We start from the raw sequence: 22,851 nt of genomic DNA, 5'->3' as shown, positions 1-22,851 counted from the left end.
TATTTATCAAGAACTAGCTAAACAAGTAATAAGGTCGCACAGAACTACAATAACAGAACTATACAGAGTAACAAGGTGCCCAGTAGATCAGCGTACTGACCACTATGACGGGCGGGGTATAAAATGGGAGGCAGACTTTTATGCTGACATCAGCCAATGGACGCAGGTATGCAAATCTCCACACTGCTGAATGATAATCACTCAATCCTGAGCTGGTTTGATTACTATTTGCTAGCTGGCTGTGAATGCAAAGGACCCCTATAAGAAATACATGCAGAATTATGTAACAACATGCATGCTGGAAATCCAGGGCTATCTGGCCACAGCTCAGCTGCAACAAGCAATTGGTGGAATGATGACAGCATCCTGAGCTGCCCAGAACTGCAGAGTGATTGCAAATGACAATGAGACCCATTGCAACCGAATGCAAGTAGATAAGCCAGAACTGTCCGTTTGCAACTCCACTGCAACGGACAGAATACGCTACAGGAGGGATCCTTACACAGAGCCTCTTATTTCGGTAAAGAGAAACACCATTTCACTACAGTGTTATAATTAAGCATCAGATCCTCATCAATCCACTACTGATTGAACCTTTGGAGAGTATATAGGTATGAACAGCGCTGAGAGTAGTAGTTGGATAATATAAGCTTTAATAGATTGTTAGAGACTTAGAGATCTTTGTGGAGAATAATCAGCTGAAGACTAAGACTTACACAAAACCCACAGACGTTAATGGATACATATTAGCACAGGGCTGCCACTTTCCTCCTTGGTTAAGTAACATACCGAAGGGTCAATTAATGAGAATTAAGAGGAACTGCACTGAAGATCTTCAGTACACTAAAGAGGCAGGAGATATGATCCAGAGATTCAAGGACAAAGGATATGAGGAAGACATCCTGAGACGAGCAAGAGAGACTGTGGACAGAGTAGGAAGGAGTGACCTACTCAAGAAGAGAATAAGGGGGGACACTGAGGAGCACAATTTGAAAATTAGTTTAAAATACAACATACAAAGTAAACGAACCCGGAAAATCATTGAGAAACACTGGGATATCCTGAGGGGCGACAGGCTACTGAATGAGATTATCCCAGAGAAACCATCTTTCATTTACAGGAAACCAGGCACAATTGGACTCAAGATTGCCACAGCAGCCAATAGCAAAAGAGAAGAGAATAGAAAAACAAAGAACGGTGGGTTTGTACGCTGTGGGAGATGCAAATGCTGCCGAAGGACAAGAGGATACAGTAAGATCACCACAATCAACTCAGGCAAAATGGAGTATAAAATTAGAGACCTTATAACATGTGACACAAAAGGGGTAATCTACAGCATCATTTGCCCCTGTGATAAGATATATGTAGGGAGGACGAAGAGGTGCCTCAGAGAGAGGGTTAATGAACATCTCCGTAATATTGAAAAGGGTTGGAACGGCCACCCACTCTCTAAGCACTACAAAAGGCATCACAAGTGCAGTGTCCTGGATACAAAATTTATGGGGTTAGAAATTGTGACCAAGGACAGTAGGGGGGGCGATTACATCTCAAAAATGTCCTGTAGGGAAGGATACTGGATTTTTGAACTAGACTCCATGGCACCAAAGGGACTGAACATGGAGTTTGAGTTGTTTGGGTTCCTGTGAATATGAGTGGGGTGGAGCCACCGATGCACTGATCCATCCGATGCCTAGGTATAACACCAGGATTTCCCTCCATCGGGGGCGCCACCTACATCTGGCACTCTCCCTACCCCGGGGCCCTCCATTCTATATACACGCCTCCTCTTCTGTGGTGCCACCCACACCTGGTACCCCACCCCCCCGATCAATCCATTCCCATACCACTCCCCAATCTCTCTCTCCCCCCCTTTCCCCCACTGCTCCACACTCCTTTCCCCCGCTCCCACCCACCTCCCCCTCCTTCCTACCCTCCTCACTAACACTTGGAGTTGGTAGGGACACATGCATAAATCAGCATGTGTAATATATAAACCGAAGATGGGACAAAGTACAAGCGGGGGGGGGGGGGGAATTGAACTTACAACATGTGTGATAACCTGGCCTCATGCCCCTATGCATGGTGTCAAAATCACGTTTTGAGTGGTGTTTAAGTTACCTCCATAAACAAAGAACTATGTAACTAATACAAAGGGATTGAGGAAGAGAAAGGACTACTGTCTCTTTAAGACTGGAGTGCATTATGGGAAAGACATGTGACCAGACATGTGACCAGAAAAGACAATATATCCAGGATTTGCTGAGACACTGGTATACTTCCATTAAGCTTTGATAAAGGCGGCCGGGACCGCAGAAACGCGTCAGCTGGAGGGATATAGCGTGTGAGCAGGGCCATCAGGTACTGCAGACCAGAAGACCCAACGCTTGCGAACACGCTAGAAGGGTGACGTCACCATCCATACCCGGAAGCATACCACCGGCGTCTAGGCAGATCCGGAAGGACTCTTGTCACACTGCACAGCTCTCACGCTGTCAGGGAGCACTTACACTGGAACTGTAGCGCTGCAACCAGTGGAAGATACGCACCTGGATTGCGGACAAGGACATTCGGAGCCCCGCACAGGACGTGTTAAAAGTAAGTAAACTCACTTATGAGACACTCTTCATTCATTTGCCAAAACCATAGAAATCTTTATTTTTTACTTGTACAAGGGCGTTTTCTCAGCCAGCATGAGTATGGACACTATGACTACACAGGTCCTGCATAGCAAGAAAAAGCAAGCTCTTCCTGTGCGCAGAGGCTTTTAAACCTAATGAATATAATAAAATATTCCTCCCTTTGGGCAGTTCTTTCTGTTAAAAGTCCAATCATCATGTCCAGTTCCTCCTTTTAGGTGGGGTCGTTCTTCCTCTGTGTCCCTCATGAATAAGTGAAAGTCAACAGGGAGAAGAAATCCTCTGACATCAGTTCCTTGTCTTATGTCCTTCAAAATCACCCATACTTTCAGAGAACTGGTTCTAGGCTGTTCTTTTTCAACTCACTGCCCCGTGCTTGGTACAGAGTGACACTGGGAGATCTGAAGGTCGTTCTGGCTTACTGTGAAGGAATATAGAAAGCTATACACAGTGAATGGTTCAAAACATATATTCAGTGTTATTGTGATAACTCCTTGGTTAACTTAAAGTGTCATTCTAACACAATAATCTAATCTTGTGCATGTGGTCTGTATAGTCACATAGGTTACACAGAATATACATGATATACAGGGTATACATAAAGATTAACAGATTTAATTATAAAATTCTTTCCACATTTCCCTCCTGTTTATAATTAATACTGTGGGTTGTGGCTTGATTACATATGTGTATAAAAGGAATATTTACATTCACATTTCTGTGCTTATGTTTACTTAAACCTCAGGTATCTGCAAATGTGTCTCCACTACAGGGGTTAGAGATTCAAGCAAACACAGCCCCCTACTCCCCTTTGCTGCAAATGGGTATGCACTACAGCAAGTCAGGGCATAGAAGTGAAATGATCAAAAACAAAAATCAGGCTCTGGCCGTGAGCTGGAATTACTGCCTCACACGTTGGCCTGGCCATCTCCCTCCAGCATACCATCATAATCTCCTCCCAAATCACCGTATGCTTCTTCATCATGCTGTGCTAAGGCTGCATACATAGTAGTACTCATATGCTTATCTATCAACCTTGCAAAAAATGTTCTCAGCATTGGAAAAATACAGCAGGCTAGTAGGAACAGAACCATAAGAACAGTTAGGAATGCGATACCAAAACTCTGAAAAAATGAAGTCCAGCTTCCAAACCAGTTCTGTAACCAGTCTGTTATTGGGTTTGAAACACCTGAGTTTCGTTTCAGCTCTTCGGATAGGTCTTTTAACTGCTGAAGAGCCACTGTCACTTTTCCATCAGGGGATGTATTATCTGGAATATAGGTACAACATTGTTCCCCAAAAAATTCACATACACCCCCCTTCTCTGCCAACAGCATATCTAATGCAATTCTATTCTGCAGTGCTGTTAATGATGTTGCTTTCAGTTGTTCTGCCAAACCTTCGATAGCATCTCTAGTATAATTAACAAATCTTTGCTGATTGTAATAAATGTAATTAATCCAATCTACATTTTTGTTAACTGTTGGCCATAGGAAAATGGACTCAAACCCTGCAGCAATTTGGTTCCTAGCCTTGAACTCGTCTGGCACCCCTCTGGGGACCCCTATTGCATCAATATATACATATGGGTCCAAACTCCCTTTTGGTGCCTCTCTTTTACTCCGGTGTACCTTTTTATCCACCAAAATTTTAAAGGACTCATAGGGCAATATAGTGACATGTTCTATCATCCAGACAGGGGCACACAACCCTTTCCATTCTGGTGGCAATGATGATTCTGCTTTGTTGGGTTCACAAGTCCACCAAGTATCTTCTAACTGCCATTTTGTTCCTAGGCTCAACCCTTTATCATTGGTTATCTCCACTATTTCTCCACAATACTTGATCATTGGATGGTTACTGGGGGCAGATCTATTATAGCACGTAAGATTGCTGGCTGTAGCAAATGCACGCTGCGGCGTGCCTGGTACCTTCATACGGACTCTCTCTGTGGTACAGTTCCGTGGTTGATTCACACTTATCATACTTTGTTTAATACATTCTAATTCAGACCCACTCGCCACTACTGATACCAGAGCAATCTGCGGTCTAGCCGCTGCACACACAATACAGTCAGACACATTCACTCGGTACATTCACTCGGTTTGCAGTAAAAATTGCCAAAGTAATCCAAAAATTAAAAATCCCACCGGTCACTAAAACTTTATCACTAGTCACGTTCATCTTGTTAATACTGTCCGGTGGGGATGGGTCAGTAATCTCTTTGTCTATCCTGTCATTGCTGTTCAATGGAGGTCGTATTGTCATTGTCATTGTCATTGTCATTCCAGGGCTCTTCTTCTTCTTTAAAAATGCTATGGCTCTAACCCAACTTCCCCTATGTAGCCTTTTTAGGTATCTGTTCCCCCTTTTTTATCTCCTTTTCACCATGGTTCAAGATAAAGAACTACACCTGTGCCTTAGGAAGAATCCTCTAATATCTTCCCACAGCCTTTGAGATCGTGGTCGCACTGAGGTTCAAGCAAATGTTCCCGTCGCCTCAGGATCTCAAATTTCCGCCCCTCTTTACCCCGTGGTGCTAACTATCAAGAACAGATTGTATCTGGCTACTGTTTTAAAAGGAAATGACCGCTAAGCGTTCTTCTTGAGCAAGATTCAAACAACATTTCTTTTGTTTCAAAAGCCACCGAAGCTTCATGTGAGTGTTCGTAGCAAGCTGTGGCTCTGGATCTTTTAATTAATCTGGATTCGGAGGGCCCATGTGTGCCCTCTTGCAATGGCTTAAATATTCCCATGTGGTTTTATTCTAATTTAGCCACTATCCCTCCTGTTGACACATGTAAAACTCATGTGTCATCACCACAAATAAATTGGACAAAATCAGTCAAAGGAAGGTTAGTAGGTCAGCAGTGTACAGAGCGACCTGTAGATAAAGTCTTAGACTGTAAGTCAGCAGAAGGAGTTGTAGTTGTCAGGACTGCCAAGTCGTTGCCACGGGAGATGGTGAGGGGACTGGGATGTTGCACACATGTGAATGGCCAGTGTTGTGGGAGCCCGGAGAACATCCATGGTCTGTGGGACAGGTGGGCTCCTCAGTTGCTGGCATCTAACCCTGCGGACACCACTAAGCCGCAAACATATGCATGATGGGAAAGCATACAGGCTGGTAGTGAAAACAGTGGGGGACGGAATCCCATATAACAGGGTAAGTAATAAACACACAGCTTGAGCAGAGACGCAGAAAGAAGCTTATCTATTCCACGATGTTCTTCAGCTCACTACTGTAAGACCAGGACAATCATTGGTGTATTCCCTCCTATGCACATAGAACTGATCCACAAAGATTTGTTAATTGCCTTGCGGACAAGTCACTGCGTGCAGATGCGGACGGGAAAAACATCCTCTGGTCAATAAACAACACAGAAAACAAAAGTACCGGGGGCCAGGGTGGTGCAGCTTTTTTGGACAATGAAGACGTAAATGCCCAAGCAAACTGGCTGTGCAGCATAGGCGGGGGGGGGGGGGGAGAGGGGAAGGGGGGGGGGGGATGGATGGATGGAGCTGGTGGGATTGGGCTGGTGGGGGTGCGGTGGGGCTGGGGGGGGGGGGGGGTGGGGCTGGTGGGGGTGGGGTTGGGCTCTTGGCAGAGAACTACAATCATGCATCCCTCTCTGCAGTCCGCCATTAGACAAGACATTGTGGTCAAAATATCTCTATCAAAGTCATTTTACTGAACTTCTTCTAACATACCCACAATTTATAAAAATTTAATCAGATGTCAATCAAAACAGTCAATCAGTCGATGACAATGACCCACATACTACAGCAATACAGCAATCAATTGTTCCCAGAAACAAAACAAAAATCATCATATTTTACTCTTATAATTGAAAGTAATATTTGCGGGGTTTCTCTCTCTTTTTTTTTTTTATTTATCCCGCACTCTGGGTTTCACAAAATATATACATTAATTTCTTGCAAACAAACCTTTCATCTTGCTGCATGCATTTTCTCAAATCACTCCGTTCTGCTCCAATACACATACACACATCTAGGCTGGGACTAATAGTCCATGAAGCCTCTTGCCCCCTCCTCAGAAATGTGGGCGTAACTCAAACCTTCTCACAGATTCCAGACAGAAACTCCACTCAAATTTCACAGAATTCAACAGTACAAACACATTTCAAATAACCGACATTTACAGACAAACAGTAAGAATCACTTTTAAATTTTCAATCTTCAGACAAACATCAAACAGACAGAGTATAAAACTTGTACAGACATTTGTATACTGTACAAACTACCCAAACAACAAACAGACAGACAAACAGCAGCTCATAACTTGTGGATTTCTCCTATAGGCCCCCCTCCTCCCCCTCTGCTGCACACTCCCCAGGGAGCTCTGGTGATTTAGATTTCAGAGCTCAGAATTCCCAGCTTCACATCTTACACACCACAACGTAACATTCCATCTTGACATTCGCTTTTCAGTAATACACTTACACATTTACCTTCAACTTAGGGCACAAATTAGTACCCTAAACTACACTCTGTCACTGTGGCCCCTCTGGCCCTCTGGGGGCAATTCCGGGCCTGGTGATCTTTCAACCCACATTCAAAACATTCTCCGCGTTCTCTGCGACCTTCAAAATCCTTAGATCTGCGCTTTCGTGGGCGTGTGAAATGCCCATTATCATTCACATAACAACCATTCTCATCACTGCAATCATAAACATTTGTGGCAACTTTCTTCCCCTTCTTTACCTTTTCTTTGATAACATGTTCAGCATGCCGGGCATATTCTAGAAAATCATTCAGTCTGCAAGTTCTATGGTTAACCATATGCTTTGTCACAAACTTGGCCTCATCCTCTTTCAAAGCTCTGTGTACAGCAATTTTAAGTTGTTGTTCGTATGGGGAATCTACTGTTCGGTCAGCAGGGGGAGCTATGCCACTATGTCTGTTGAAAACCTCCACCACCCTGGCTACTAACTCATCCACTCCCTCCCCATCCTTTTGGGTGATGATGGAAATCTGGCCCCAATCAGGTGACGTCTTATACTTCTCCCTAGCCCTGTCGAGTACAGCATCATATCTTTGAATCAGATCAGCGCTGTCCCAGACCAGAGGTTTAGGGGGAACAGGTGGATCTCCTGTTGGATCCCCTGCATCAAAGGGGTTCCAGGTACCAGCTACCATGTGCCAGTCTGTTTGGAACTTCCCTCTAAGGACCCTCTCACATTCCAACCCGTCTAGGCCGTAGCTGATACGGAGGTTTTTCATATCCCTTATGCATGTATTTATGTCTTCACGATGTGAGGGTATGCCCTGTAGAGCTTCCTTCACATCGTTATCTGTCCATGGCCTGTAAACTCTCACAGCCTCACCTCCCGCAGGGTTTGGCATCTGAATCATGGGCATAGTAGTTGCCTCATAGGCAGGGGCTGTAGCCCGCAGGTGCACATATGGTGGGGGTAGTGGTGGATATACTTGTGAAACGTGCACCCCTGCCTCCCCCTCTATCTTCTTTTTGCTGGCTCTCGTCAGCACTCCCTCTCTATCTGTTCCTACCTCCAAACCTCCCGTGGCCCCCCCTTCCTCCTTTTGCTTAGTTCCACCTCCCGGTGGGGCCCCATCTGCGTCATGTGGGAGGGCCTCAGCCTGGTGTAGGACTGGTACGGCTTGGCCCTGGGCTGGGGGAGGGATCTGGGGGTCTTGGCGTGGAGTGCACGTTACCACTTCCAGGTCTTTGTTCTTTTTTTCTAACCAATATGTATTCACCTGTTTCTGCCTCTTATGCGCCTCTTCTAGCCATATTTTAGCTTCTGCTAAGCCAAACCGACCTTCTAGCTTCCTGTCACTTTGTGCTTCACATTTAATTTGAGAAACGAGTTTCTTGCACCCGTCAGGGTGAAGGTGTCCCGAAAAACCAAATTTACTTCTCCACAGGCTACAATATTTTACCCAGCTTTTGTTCCTCCTGCGCATGACATATTCATCATCAGTTGCTTTAATTTTGCCTGTACCTTGCCCCATTCTCCACCTCCCTCGTTCATACACTTGTTTTGAGAATTACAATGTCAGCGGTCTCGTCCCTGAGATGAATTTGTAGAGTTACGTTTCTACCTGGCAGAACTACGTCTCTGCCCGTCGGGAGCTGCAGCGGAGACCGGATTCACTCAGTGTGATGAACCTCTGCATGAGGGTACCCCTGACTAAAATACAGAAACAACCTGTGATCTAGATCCACTCCGATATTACTGCCTGTTACGCGGCTGTGTTCTATTACAAAAACGTACAATTCCGCTGAGGCACACGGTAGCTTAGGAAACTGACCACAGATTGTGTCATACAAAACAACATAACAACACATCAAAACTTATACTCTAATTTTGCGCAGCCCTGTGTATGAGAAGTTACAGAAATAAAAGGTAGTACTTACAATTAAGAAGCTTTCAGGACACCCGAGAACTTTGTTTTAGAATCCTAAGCAGGCGATTTCACCGACCTTGGCTAAAGAAGTCTCACGGCTCGAAATAAACCGTATGTCACAAAGACGTGAGCTCCAGTTGCGTTTGGCCACCTGTTTTTGAAGGAAACTTAGTCCCGGTGGACTTTCACCAGCTTTTTATCAGATTCGCCAGTCGCAAACGCGCTCCTCGGACTCACGTTTCTGTGACTATAGGTTTTCCGGTTCGATGAAGACCAGATGTTAAAAGTAAGTAAACTCACTTATGAGACACTCTTCATTCATTTGCCAAAACCATAGAAATCTTTATTTTTTACTTGTACAAGGGCGTTTTCTCAGCCAGCATGAGTATGGACACTATGACTACACAGGTCCTGCATAGCAAGAAAAAGCAAGCTCTTCCTGTGCGCAGAGGCTTTTAAACCTAATGAATATAATAAAATATTCCTCCCTTTGGGCAGTTCTTTCTGTTAAAAGTCCAATCATCATGTCCAGTTCCTCCTTTTAGGTGGGGTCGTTCTTCCTCTGTGTCCCTCATGAATAAGTGAAAGTCAACAGGGAGAAGAAATCCTCTGACATCAGTTCCTTGTCTTATGTCCTTCAAAATCACCCATACTTTCAGAGAACTGGTTCTAGGCTGTTCTTTTTCAACTCACTGCCCCGTGCTTGGTACAGAGTGACACTGGGAGATCTGAAGGTCGTTCTGGCTTACTGTGAAGGAATATAGAAAGCTATACACAGTGAATGGTTCAAAACATATATTCAGTGTTATTGTGATAACTCCTTGGTTAACTTAAAGTGTCATTCTAACACAATAATCTAATCTTGTGCATGTGGTCTGTATAGTCACATAGGTTACACAGAATATACATGATATACAGGGTATACATAAAGATTAACAGATTTAATTATAAAATTCTTTCCACAGACGACACCAACCGCTGTACACCTGGATAGCTGCAGGAGCGTGAGTACCCCCGCTGATCGGGGAAAAGATCCGTTCATCAAGTTTGTGATCCACCATTATCTACATCCGGCGGAATTCCGCAAGCGCAATTGAAGCGCAACCACGAGAAGTACTCTAAGCTCAGTCTCTACTGCTAGAATATCCATCATTTATCATTCCCCCCCCCCCCCTGCTTTCGGACATTTTGGTCCTAGAATTATCTGACCAATTTTTTTTTTCTTAGCACATTTTTGTGCATAAACAGCATCGGGTGGCTCAGGAGTGAATGGGGGTTGATTGTTGAATGTAGACTGAATATTGCATTCTTTGTCACAGAATTTATGGTGAATACTCCCAATGCGGTGTGAACTTTTACAACTTTTATAACAACCCAGTTAGCTGTATGCAATATATGCATTTGAATTACGTACTATGCGATTTTAAATATTTTGAACTTTTGAATAGTGATCTTTTTTTGATTGAATATTAATCCTAAACATACGCAGGGTATGTGTATGCATTATACGCACTCTAGCTATATGCGGTGCAACTTTTTATAGATTTTAAATTCTGTATTTTTAGCATTTGACCTTGTGCCTTGAAATCTATCCTGAATATACACAAGCCATAACAATCTATTAAAGCTTATATTATCCAACTACTACTCTCAGAGTTGTTCATACCTATATAGACTCCATTTATAACACAACTGTATGCAATATATGGATTTGAATTACATGCTATGCGATTTTATATATTTTTTGTACCTTTGAATAGGGATTTTTTTGATTGAATATTAATCCTAAACACATACAGGGTACGTGTATGCAATATATGCACTCTAGCTATATGCTGTGAGACTTTTTACAGATTTCAAATTTTGTATTTTTAACATTTGACCTTGTGCTTTGAAATCTATCCTGAGCATATACAGACCATAACAATCTATTAAAGCTTATGTTATCCAACTACTACTCTCAGCGCTGTTCATACCTATATAGACTCCATTTATAACACAACCAGAGGTGGTTGGGAACCCCTGGCCAGTGAACAGCAGCGGGTGAAAAGAACCACACTATCCCCATCTGTACTCCCATACCACCTAAGCGCCTCTCCACCTTTTTAGAACCTTTGGAGAGGTTTTGCTTCACTTAAAAACTTCAAACAGACAGTGGAAGCCTGTTTTTTGCAGTCAAGGCCTACCTTGCTAAGCTTAGCTTGACTGCACATGCACTACTGCCACCTTACACCCATTAAAGCTACTTAAACTGAAAATAAACTGATGAAAATAATTAATTGTATGTGAAGTAGTCATGATAGGCAGAATTTTCCTGGAGTCTTACATTCTTATTTTTACTAAGAGGGAGACGTTTAATTCTGAAGTGTAAAAAAGCAGCTGTGCTAGTGCAATGTAAAATCTGGCTTCCATACAGATACATAATTACCTTTTGCTCTTTTCTCCACTATCCTGTTATCAGGATTAGGAATGTTTATTCAGCCAGATAGAAGTGTTTTGGCCTCTAATTACTTTTAAGGAGAGCTTGGGTAGACTTAGCATCAAGCAGCAAAAATTGTTTCTATTCAGTATAATATAACAACAAATAATATTTATTCTCCCATATGACTGAAAGCGCATAAGCATTGCTCAGACTAGGTATTGGTTGTTTGGTTAATTGTGGTACAGCGGAAGAATTTAATAAGTCTGCAAATGCCTGGCTAAACAGGTGGCTTTTCAGTCTGGATTTGAATAGCTCCAGGGATGGGGCTGTCTTTACTGAGTGTGGTAGGGAATTCCTAAGGGTAGGCGCAGTATGACAGAAAACCCTGCTTCCAAAGGTTTTGAGGTGCACTCTGGGAGTGACCAAGTTTATGGATGTTGCTGATCTGAGGTTGCTGTGAGGGGTGTGGTGTAATTTCAGCAAGTCCTTCATGTATCCAGGGTTCAAATTGTGTAGGGATTTAAATGTCAACAGTCCAATCTTGAAGAGTATTCTCCATTTTACAGATATCTATTGTTGCTAAACTGTGTTTGAAACATACACACTCCTTCATAACATTATTTATATAAAACTGAACTCTCTTTTGTGTGTATTAGAAAATAATAAATAAATATGAATGCTATAGTTTTGCACGTAAAACATTGCCCTGACCTTTAATGTTCTCATCTGGGATCAGTTAAACATCTAGAAAGTATTCCTTAGGGTTATTGCTTCAGCTAGGTAGAAAACAGGCACACAGTAAAATCAGGAGGTGTTAAGCAGTTGATAGCTTTTGGTGCGTATTTTGCTATTGTAATTGTCCTCCAAGTTTTACACATGCAATTAGCCATGCCCAACCATGTAGAAAGTTATCATCAGGCTGCGATAGCTGCAAAACACATACAGAGTCAATGAACTGGAGAAAGCTTCTCTTTGAAGAATTCCAATCTAAACAAATATGTTACTATTGCTTCAGATGGCAGAGCTGTTAGTGCTTACAAATGTAACTCACCAAGAAATATTTCACGGCTAATTAATATGAGAGGCTTACATATATGCAAATGAGTTGATCTTCTTAACCAAAACTCCTGAATAATTTGCTGACCCTTCTTTAAGATAATTGGAAGAAAGTGGTGGTGTGTCTGTGGCCTTTCCATGACTGACAGAAATGTCTTATTTCAAAGTCTTGCACATGTATATGACTAATGAAGCATAGGAGTGTAACTAAGTGCTGCAGATTGTAAGTGCAAAGTGCTGTAGAGATAGAGCACAAAAGGCCCCAATGCTGTGACATAGCAGTAGGAGAAGATGCAAAGGTTGTGACAGCGACAGAACCCTGGACCCAAGGGCACCATATGGAGCTTTCTTCCAGTTGGTGCATTGATCTTGTATTGGTAATGGTAATGATCACCTCTATATGTTGTTTGAATGGTGGTAATTACTAACTATTCTTTTTTTTCTGCTTACACCTCTCTCATCTAGTGGTTGTCATTGGAAAGCTGGTTTTGGTGGTCTATATCATGAAACTATTACAGTATAGGTACAGTGGTCAGGATGGCTCAGTGTAAAATTTGCACTGGCACAGAGAAAGTGCAAAGCTTGCACAAAGTCACAGAAGGTAAATTGCCTGGACAGTGAAGCCATGCTCGTTCACCGACAGGGGCGTGGTCACAAACTTCCAGAGCATCTCAGGCAGCAATGGTGGTCTCAATGAAGATGTGGGAAGCCAATGAAGGATCCTGAGGTAAGTGTTTGACTTTTCCTCCTGAGGTTTCCTTTAACCTCCTAAATGCTATTCCCGAAATTTTTGCTGAAAGAGGTATGCCAATCAGGAGGTTTGAAAAGGTACAGGTGCCCCCCAGTATAAGTTAGCTATGTGTAGGGGCTTCAGTAAAAGTGAGACTGCAACTAGGGAGCTAGTATAGGTGTCCCCCCCCCCCCATTTCAAGCACTGTTACTCACTGAACCTCTGTCCAGCGGTATTCTCTATGGGGAGGATCGGGACGGAGCGTCATGACGTTGATGATGTCATAACTTCATCGACATCATAAGTCTGCTCGGTCCCGATTCTCCCCATAGAGAATACTGGAGCTGTGTGGGAGTAATGCAGCGATCGCTGGACAGAGGCACAGTGACTCGGTGAGTAACAGAGCCTGGATCATGGGGGGGATCAGGGGGTGGGGGGCACCTATACTAGCGCCTCAATTGCTGGCTAACTTTTACTGAAGCCCCTACACATAACTAACTTATATTAGGGGGACACGAGTACTTGCTAACCTATACTGGGAGACTCCTGTACCTAGCTAGCCTATACTGGGAGACTTCTGTACCTAGCTAGCCTATACTGGGGGACTCCTGTACCTAGATAGCCTATTTTGGGGTACACTCGTACCTAACTAGCTTATAATAGGTGACACTTGTACCTAGGTAGCCTATACTGGGGGACTCCTGTACCTAGCTAGCCTATACTGGGGGACACCTGTACCTAACTAGCTTATTCTGGGTGACACTTGTACCTAGGTATAGTGTTGGGCGAACACCTAGATGTTCGGGTTCGCGAACGTTCGCCGAACATCGCCGCGATGTTCGGGTGTTCGCGCCGTCAATGGGGACCCGAACTTTCGTGCTTTGTAAAGCTTCCTTACATGCTACATACCCCAAATTAGCAGGGTATGTGCACCTTGGGAGTGGGTACAAGAGGAAAAAAAATATTTGAAAAAGAGCTTATAGTTTTTGAGAAAATTGATTGTAAAGTTTCAAAGGAAAAACTGTCTTTTAAATGTGGAAAATGTCATGTTTCTTTGCACAGGTAACATGCTTTTTGTCGCCATGCAGTCATAAATGTAATACAGAGAAGAGGTTCCAGGAAAAGGGACCGGTAACGCTAACCCAGAACCAGCAGCAGCACACGTGATGGAACAGGAGCAGGCGCAGGAGGAGAAGGCCATGCTTTTTGAGACACAACAACCCAGGCTTTGCATGAGGACAAGAAGCGTGCGGATAGCATGCTTTTTACCGCCATGCAGTCATAAATGTAATAAAGATAAGAGGTTCAATAAACAGGGACCGGGCGTCAACGCTAACCCAGCAGCAGCAGACGTGATGGAACAGGAGGAGGCGCAGGAGGAGAAGGCCACGTTTTCAGGTGCAACTCAGGCCTTGCATGAGGACAAAAAAATGTGTGCGCAAAGCAATGCAATGAGTAGTTTTCAGGACACAATGGGCTATTCGGAGGAGCTATCCCCACCCCCACAATCTTCTACCTGTGAAAGGTCAATGGAACAGCCACAAATGTTGTGCCCGGATTCACAACCTTTTTCTGTGGAAAATGCACCTCACACTGAAATGCAAGGCGAGGCCGAGGATGAACATGACGTCAACAACTCAACATGACGCAAAATGGGGGCGGAACAGAAAGCTGCTTTCAATGTTTTGAAGGCCTTAATTGCCTCCGGTGGCCAGTTAGATGCATCATTCATCACACCCAAATCCCAGAGCAATGTGTGCAGGAATTTGAATCGCAGGAGGTGTATCGAGATCATCTGGACAAGTGACCAAGTGACCAAGTGAAAAGTGACAAAGTGAAAAGTGACAAAGTGACCAGTGACAAAGTGACAAAATGACAAAGTGACAAGTGACAAAGTGACAAGTGACAAAGTGACAAGTGACAAAATGACAAAGTGACAAGTGACAAAGTGACAAGTGACAAGTGACAAAATGACAAAGTGACAAAGTGACCAGTGACAAAGTGACAACTGAGAGGTTGTTCTGGGGAGCTCCACTGCACTCAGTCGCATATGAGGAGAGTTCTCGTCGGGACTGCTGATCCTCCTCAGCTTGCTCAAAGCCTTGAGGGTTCCTGAAGATCCTCTGCTTGGAGTTCGCCGGGGTTCAGCTTGGTGTCGGGGTCGGCGGCGTCCTCCTCACTCCAACGTGGCAGATCTTCTGTTTAAGGAAAAAAAAAAAACATTGTTAAAAGTCCAGTACCGCTTCTGAAGGACTCACCAAGAGATGCAGGAGCGCTTTAATCTAGCGCACCATCGCTCGCTGGGTGATGTCCCTCCCTACGCGCTGGAATTCTACGCTGCACATGCTAGCACGCTTTTGCGCAGTGCCGAGGCGCATTCCAGCAGCTAGCTACCAAGCTTCTGTGGATCTGATTGGGCCACCATGTTGGATCTCTGCCAAGTCCTCCAAAATTTTGAGCAATCCACGTTGCGTGACTGAGCAGTGACAACTCTACAGTCAGCATTACAATACCACTGCTGTGTTTACTGAAGAAATCAATGTTGAAGATGGAAACCGCTGGCATGATGCAAGTGGGGGATTCTGAAGATGAAAACGATCAGCGTGATGATACCAACATCAGGCAACCTGCCTCAGGAAACGCTGGTCCCAGCTATGACAAAGAACAGGACGAGGAACAGCTGGAGTTGGAGCAGGAATTGGATGCCCCCACTGCCGAGGGACAGAGCGGTGCACGTTGGACTTCCACAATTTAGCGGGAATGGACAGCAGAAGAGGAAGAAAGTGATGCTGGTGACGAATATGGTGCATCACAACAATCACAACGCTCACAAGAACATGAAGACAGAGGAGTCTGGCAGGACTCTATGGCACACATGGCTCAATTCATGCTAGACTGCATTGAACGCAGCCCGCGCATTATTCACTATTCATTATTATTCATTATTCTGGAATCTGGACAACACCAATTACTGGGTTAATACCCAGTTTATACAAACACAATGTTAAAAAACTGATTGAAGAAAGTGTCAGACAGGTCAAAAATGGAACAATTCCAGCAGGCCCTTGAGGATGGAGACTTTAGAGAGGAGATTGACATCCTCCTCCTTCTCTAGCCAGTTGTACGCCGACAGACTGACTTCAGCAAACCCAGGAGGACCAGGAGGGCAGCAAAGAACACAAGCTGCTGCTAGTGCCCAAAAGGGAATGGTATTGGCAGTGTCCTTGGAGTGGGAACATTTTCTGACACCCATGCAGCAGCCCACAGAACAGCAATCGGGCAGTTCCACGTCCTCCAACACCAATCACCTGGAGAAAATGGTCAAGGTCCAGGACTACATGTCAGATGGCGTAGCTGTGTTGAACAATCCATCTGCAGACAGACGGTGAGTGTGACAGGCAGCACAGAAGGACCATGGCAACTCACTCATAGTACCACAGTTTGATAGTGCTGCCCAAAAAATTATATGGATCCGTGGACCCGGGCACTGCGGGCAGTACTGGGAAGTGGGAACGCAGATTTTAGTACCTAAACACACGATACAACATGTTTTCCAGGGTCGGACTCTGAGGCACATACAGATGGTCCCGATCATCATCCTCATCATACAACTCTTCTCCTGAGTCTGACCCACCCACCACCTCTGCCACCCCAACATCCCCAGACACAGACCCCTCATCGTCCTCAACATTAACTTGGGATGCTGGCCTGAGCCAGACCTCCTCCTCCACATCAGGCCCCATCATCTCCTCAATGGCAGCCCTCATTAATCGCTCTGGCGACGGACCGATGGACACAACGTTCTCCTCTGGGGAGGGCTGCTGCTGACCACTGGCTGCTGGGGTGGATGCTATAGCTTGCGTGGGGCGTTGGCTGTTGCTGTTGTTGGGAGTGCTGCTCACAGCGGAGGTCTCTGAGGAACTCATGGTGAGCTCATATAGTCTTTGGCGGTGAGTGGAGTATTACTGATCCCAGCAATATACACACTGACTGGCAGAGTACGCAATGCTATATAGTCTGGCTGAGCGGTGTACACAGAGTGGCAGTACACACAATGCTATATAGTCTGGCTGAGCCGTGTACACAGAGTGGCAGTACACACAATGCTATATGGTCTGGCTGAGCGGTGTACACAGAGTGGCAGTACACACAATGCTATATAGTCTGGCTGAGCCGTGTACACAGAGTGGCAGTACACACAATGCTATATAGTCTGGCTGAGCGGTGTACACAGTGGCAGTAAACACAATGCTATATATAGCGTGGCTGAGCGAGGTACACAGTGGCAGTACACACAATGCTATATAGTCTGGCTGAGCCGTGTACACAGAGTGGCAGTAAACACAATGTTATATATAGCGTGGCTGAGCGAGGTACACAGTGGCAGTACACACAATGCTATATAGTCTGGCTGAGCCGTGTACACAGAGTGGCAGTAAACACAATGCTATATATAGTGTGGCTGAGCGAGGTACACAGTGGCAGTAAACAATGCTATATATAGTGTGGCTGAGCGAGCGGTGTACTACTGTTCCCAGCAGCGACACACAATGACTGGGGGGGACCCTGGCTAGCGTGGCTGGAGAGCGAACTACCCTGCCTGCCTACCCAAAGCTAAACCCACAGAGAAATGGCGGAGATATGACGTGATTCGGGTATTTATCTACTCGAACCACGTGACCGTTCGGCCAATCAGAGCGCGTTCGGGTCCGAACCACGTGACCCGTTCGGCCAATCACAGCTCTAGCCGAACGTTCGGGGAACGTTCGGCCATGCGCTCTTAGTTCGGCCATGCGGCCGAACGGTTTGGCCGAGCACCATCAGGTGTTCGGCCGAACTCGAACATCACCCGAACAGGGTGATGTTCTGCAGAACCCGAACAGTGGCGAACACTGTTCGCCCAACACTACCTAGGTAGCCTATACTGGGGGACTCCTGTACCTAGCTAGCCTATACTAGGGGACTCCTGTACCTAGCTAGCTTATGCTGGGTGACACTTGTAACTAGGTAGCCTATACTGGGGGACTCCTGTACCTAGGTAGCCTATACTGGGGGACTCCTGTACCTAGCTAGCCTATACTGGGGGACACCTGTACCTAACTAGCTTATGCTGGGTGACACTTGTACCTAGGTAGCCTATACCTGTAGCTAACACAACCACAACCAGTAGAAATAGGGCATACGAAAGCTGTTAATTCACTAGGACTACTGAACCTGAGGGGCCCACATGGAGCCCTCTTCTAGTCACTGCATTAGCTCTTTATTGGTGCTGCTCATCTCCATATGTGCTTTGAACAGTGAAAATCATTAACTATTCCTTTTCCTTTACACAAAATGTAATGAGACAGCCCAATGTGGTATGCAATGGGTAAGCCTGAGTAATGAAACAATTTTACCTCAGGTTGGAGATTTAAAAAAAATAATTTTATTGGAGGCAATAAGAGCCAATGCATTTTGCGAGACCTTCTGGTCTACAGTACAGTGACTTATGCAGCTCCACACATGGACTGGGAGCCCCCAAGTGTCTTATGCAGCTGCATACACAAACTGGGAGCATCCATAGGCGCATAATTCTGTTTTCCATAGCAATTTATTAAGAGGGCTTTTTGATCCCTTTCAGCCCCTTACACACTCCTAGGAGTTCTGGTTCAGCATGAGCTTGCTGTGCAATCTGTACCACTGAGTGTTTCAAGTCTTACTCCATAGAGCCATAATAACCCATGTCATACACTGCTGAGGATCAACTAGTCTGAAATGGTTTGTATGCATGTTGGATTAGTTTGGCTCTGTAATATTAACAGGATGACACATCATTGCATTCCAGCGGTTCTGGGGGTGTGTTGGATGATTTGCATATTCAGCAGTAATGCATTTTGGGCCAACTCAGAGCTCACTCCAACCTGAATGATCGCAAACACCTTCTGTTTTAAGATGGCAAAACTCTCTTTTATGTAATTATTTCCATATGTCTAGAATCTTGAAGGAATGTTTCCAGCATGTTGTGCATAGAGATGTAGCGAACGGTTCACCGGTGAACGGTTCCAGGCGAACTTTGGGGGTTCACGTTCGCCTGGACCAAGCGAATTTTTTGCGGAAGCTCGATTCGCCCCATAATGCACTATGAGGGTCAACTTTGACCCTCTGCATCACAGTCAGCAGGCACATTGTAGCCATTCAGGCTACACTAAGCCCTGGAGCCCCACCCCCCTTATATAAGGCAGGGTCCAGCGGCCATTACACTCACTCGTGTGCCTGCTAGAGACAGACTAGGGACAGCTGCTGCAGACTTATTCTCCTAGGGAAAGATTAGTTAGGCTCTTGGTCTTGGCTTGCTCCTGGCTGATTGTTATTGCTAAAATAGCACCCCTCAACAGCTCTCTTGAGAGATAATGTTTTCCAGATGTGTTTTTTTTGTGTGCGTGTTGCTCACTGACATTATACAGCCCTATCTGTTGCAGCTGGACCTTGGTAATTGTTATTACTGTGCCAGCCAGGCCCTGCCTAACTATCTATACTGGGACACCTACCTATGCCTACCTAACTACTGGGGCACCTACTTACCTATACGGGGACACCTACCTACCTACCTATACTAGGGGACCTACCTATGCCTACCTACCTATACTGGGTTTCCTACCTATGCCTAGCTAACTACTGGGTCTCCTACCTATGTCTAGCTAACTACTGAGGCACCTACCTATGCCTACCTACCTATACTGGGACTCTTACCTATGCCTACCTACCTATACTGGGACTCCTACCTATGCCTATCTAACTACTGGGACACCTACCTATGCCTACCTACCTATAATGGGACTCCTACCTATGCCTATCTAACTAGTGGGACACCTACCTATGCCTACCTACCTATACTGGGACTCCTACCTATGCCTACATACCTATACTGGGACTCCTACCTATGCCTAGCTAACTACTGGGACACCTACCTATGCCTACCTACATAAAAGAAGATAATAAGGTCGTTGCTTCATTGTGGTCAGACCAAATTTGATCAGCTGGACAGTCACTGTTGTTCTATCATTGAGCTACCACAGCCCGGCGACCATATCGGCTTGAAAACCGCCACGGCCTACACTCTCGCCACGGTGCGCACCAGTCCAGCACGGCCGTCACTATGCAAACAGCTGTTTGCGGTGCGTTACACAGTGAGTTTGGTGTGTCAGTGTGAAGCAGAACTCTAATTACACTCCCTGATTGATGTATACACATGCAAGATGTTTGAAAGCACTTTAGGCCTGCAATTTAGCATTCAATGTGATTTCTGCCCTTAAAACGCTGCTTTGCGTCACATCCAGATTTTCCCCCGGGACTTTGGACATGTATCCCACTCCGCCATGCCCCCCTCCAGGTGTTAGACCCCTTGAAACATGTTTTCCATCACTTTTGTGGCCAGCATACATTTTTCTATTTTTCAAAGTTCGCTTCCCCATTGAAGTCTATTGCGGTTCGCAAACTTTTCCGAGAACCGAACCTTCCGCGAAGGTTCGCGAACCGAAAATCGGAGGTTCGCGACATCTCTAGTTGTGGAATCCACCAACAAATTTTGTTTTAAGGGGCCCTATTTAAGTTACTTTTTTCCAAAGAGATTGTTTTTAATCTTCTTTCTAAAATAACTGTTCAGCACTTTGTAATGAGTATTTTATGCTTGCTGGTGGCTTAAAGGACTACTGTAGAGGGTTTAGGGGGTTGAACTTACCCAGAGCTTCTAATGGTTCCCCGCAGACATCCTGTGCCCGTGCAGCCACTCACTGATCAGGGGTGAGCCTGGGGTGCCTGGCACCTGGGTGCAAGATTTTCTCTGGCGCCTATGGGAGTGGTTAAATTAACCGCGCCCAACCACATAGCCACACCCATGTCCTGCCTAATCACACCCACACCTTCCACCTTTTTACGCATGCATGTGATACCCCATTCCTACCCCTCTTCCATGGGCTTGCTCCTGGCTGGCTTTGGCTGCCTGCGAGTCTGCTAGTCTCTGGACTGACTCAGGCTGAGAGGCTCTGCGAGTGCGACGCAGTCACACACTGCGTATTTATGGCTGCCTGCGGCCACCCTACTCTCGCTCGCTGTCGTCAGCTCTTCCCCCCGCCAAGCCCAAGCGTGAGGTGGGCTGCCTGTATCTTTTCCGTTGCACCGCGCAGCCTGCCAGTGTTGCCAACCTTTCACGTTATTTTTTACTGACAAATACCTAAAAATTAACTGACAAAATTTCCCCACTAAATGCACATAAGAGACAGCTTTTCCCCATGTAAATGCACATAACAAGAGACCGCTTTTCACCAGTAAATGCACATAACAAGAGACTGCTTTTCACCAGCAAATGCACATAACAAGAGACTGCTTTTCACCAGCAAATGCACATAATAAGACAGATTTTCACCAGCAAATGCACATAATAAGACAGATTTTCACCAGCAAATGCACATAATAAGACAGATTTTCACCAGCAAATGCACATAATAAGACAGATTTTCACCAGCAAATGCACATAATAAGACAGATTTTCACCAGCAAATGCACATAATGACAAACAGCCAGTGTCCCCAGGATATGTAGCCAGGGGGTATATGTGCCCAGGATATGTAGCCAGGGGGTATATTTGCCCAGGATATGTAGCCAGGGGGTATATGTGCCCAGGATATGTAGCCAGGGGGTATATGTGTCCAGGATATGTAGCCAGGGGGTATATGTGCCCAGGATATGTAGCCAGGGGGTATATGTGCCCAGGATATGTAGCCAGGGGGTATATGTGCCCAGGATATGTAGCCAGGGGGTATATGTGCCCAGGATATGTAGCCAGGGGGTATATGTGCCCAGGATATGTAGCCAGGGGGTATATGTGCCCAGGATATGTAGCCAGGGGGTATATGTGCCCAGGATATGTAGCCAGGGGGTATAGGGTCCTCGTTTAGGTAGTGAGCAACAGGAGCGCACCCAACCCTCCCCCACCCCCGTCGCCGCCGTCGTCGCCGTCGCTCCCCCCCTCACCTTGCAGCAGCTTCAGACCTCAATCAGCGGGCGACCCGACCAGCAAGAAGGCGCCGGACGCACCCGCTCTATATGCTGAAGTGATGTCACTTCCGCATATCAGTGCGGCGTGCTAGATCCTAGCGCCTGCCTGCCTGATCGAGGTCTGACGCGGCTAGAGGGAGGGTGAGAGCGGCGACCACAGGGTGAGAGCGGCGGCCGGGCGGCGCCTCTCAGAGGCAGGCGCCTGGGTGCCTTGCACCCGCAGCACCCGCCCAGGCTCGGCCCTGTCACTGATGCTCCGGTCACGCCTCCAGTTCACTTCAGTCGGAAAACCACTGTGCCTGCGTGGCCGTGTCCTTGCTCCCGCTGACGTCACCAGGAGCATACTGCGCAGGCACAGACCATACTGGGCCTGAGCAATACACTTCTGGTGACATCAGTGTTAGCGAGGGCGCGGCCAAGCAGGCACAGTGGTTTTCTGACTTTAAAGTCGCACATTTCGGAAGTGAACCAGAGTCGGGGACCGGAGCATTGGTGACTGGCTGCACTGGCACAGCCGTACAGGACATTTGTGGGGGACCATTAGAAGCCCCAGGTAAGCTCAACTTTTGTCCCCCCTACCC

Source organism: Hyperolius riggenbachi, chromosome 7 (genome assembly GCF_040937935.1).
Source record: "Hyperolius riggenbachi isolate aHypRig1 chromosome 7, aHypRig1.pri, whole genome shotgun sequence".
In the NCBI taxonomy this organism is placed as follows: domain Eukaryota; kingdom Metazoa; phylum Chordata; class Amphibia; order Anura; family Hyperoliidae; genus Hyperolius; species Hyperolius riggenbachi.
The sequence above is the reverse complement of the archived record's forward strand: the minus strand, read 5'-3'. Positions refer to the sequence as shown.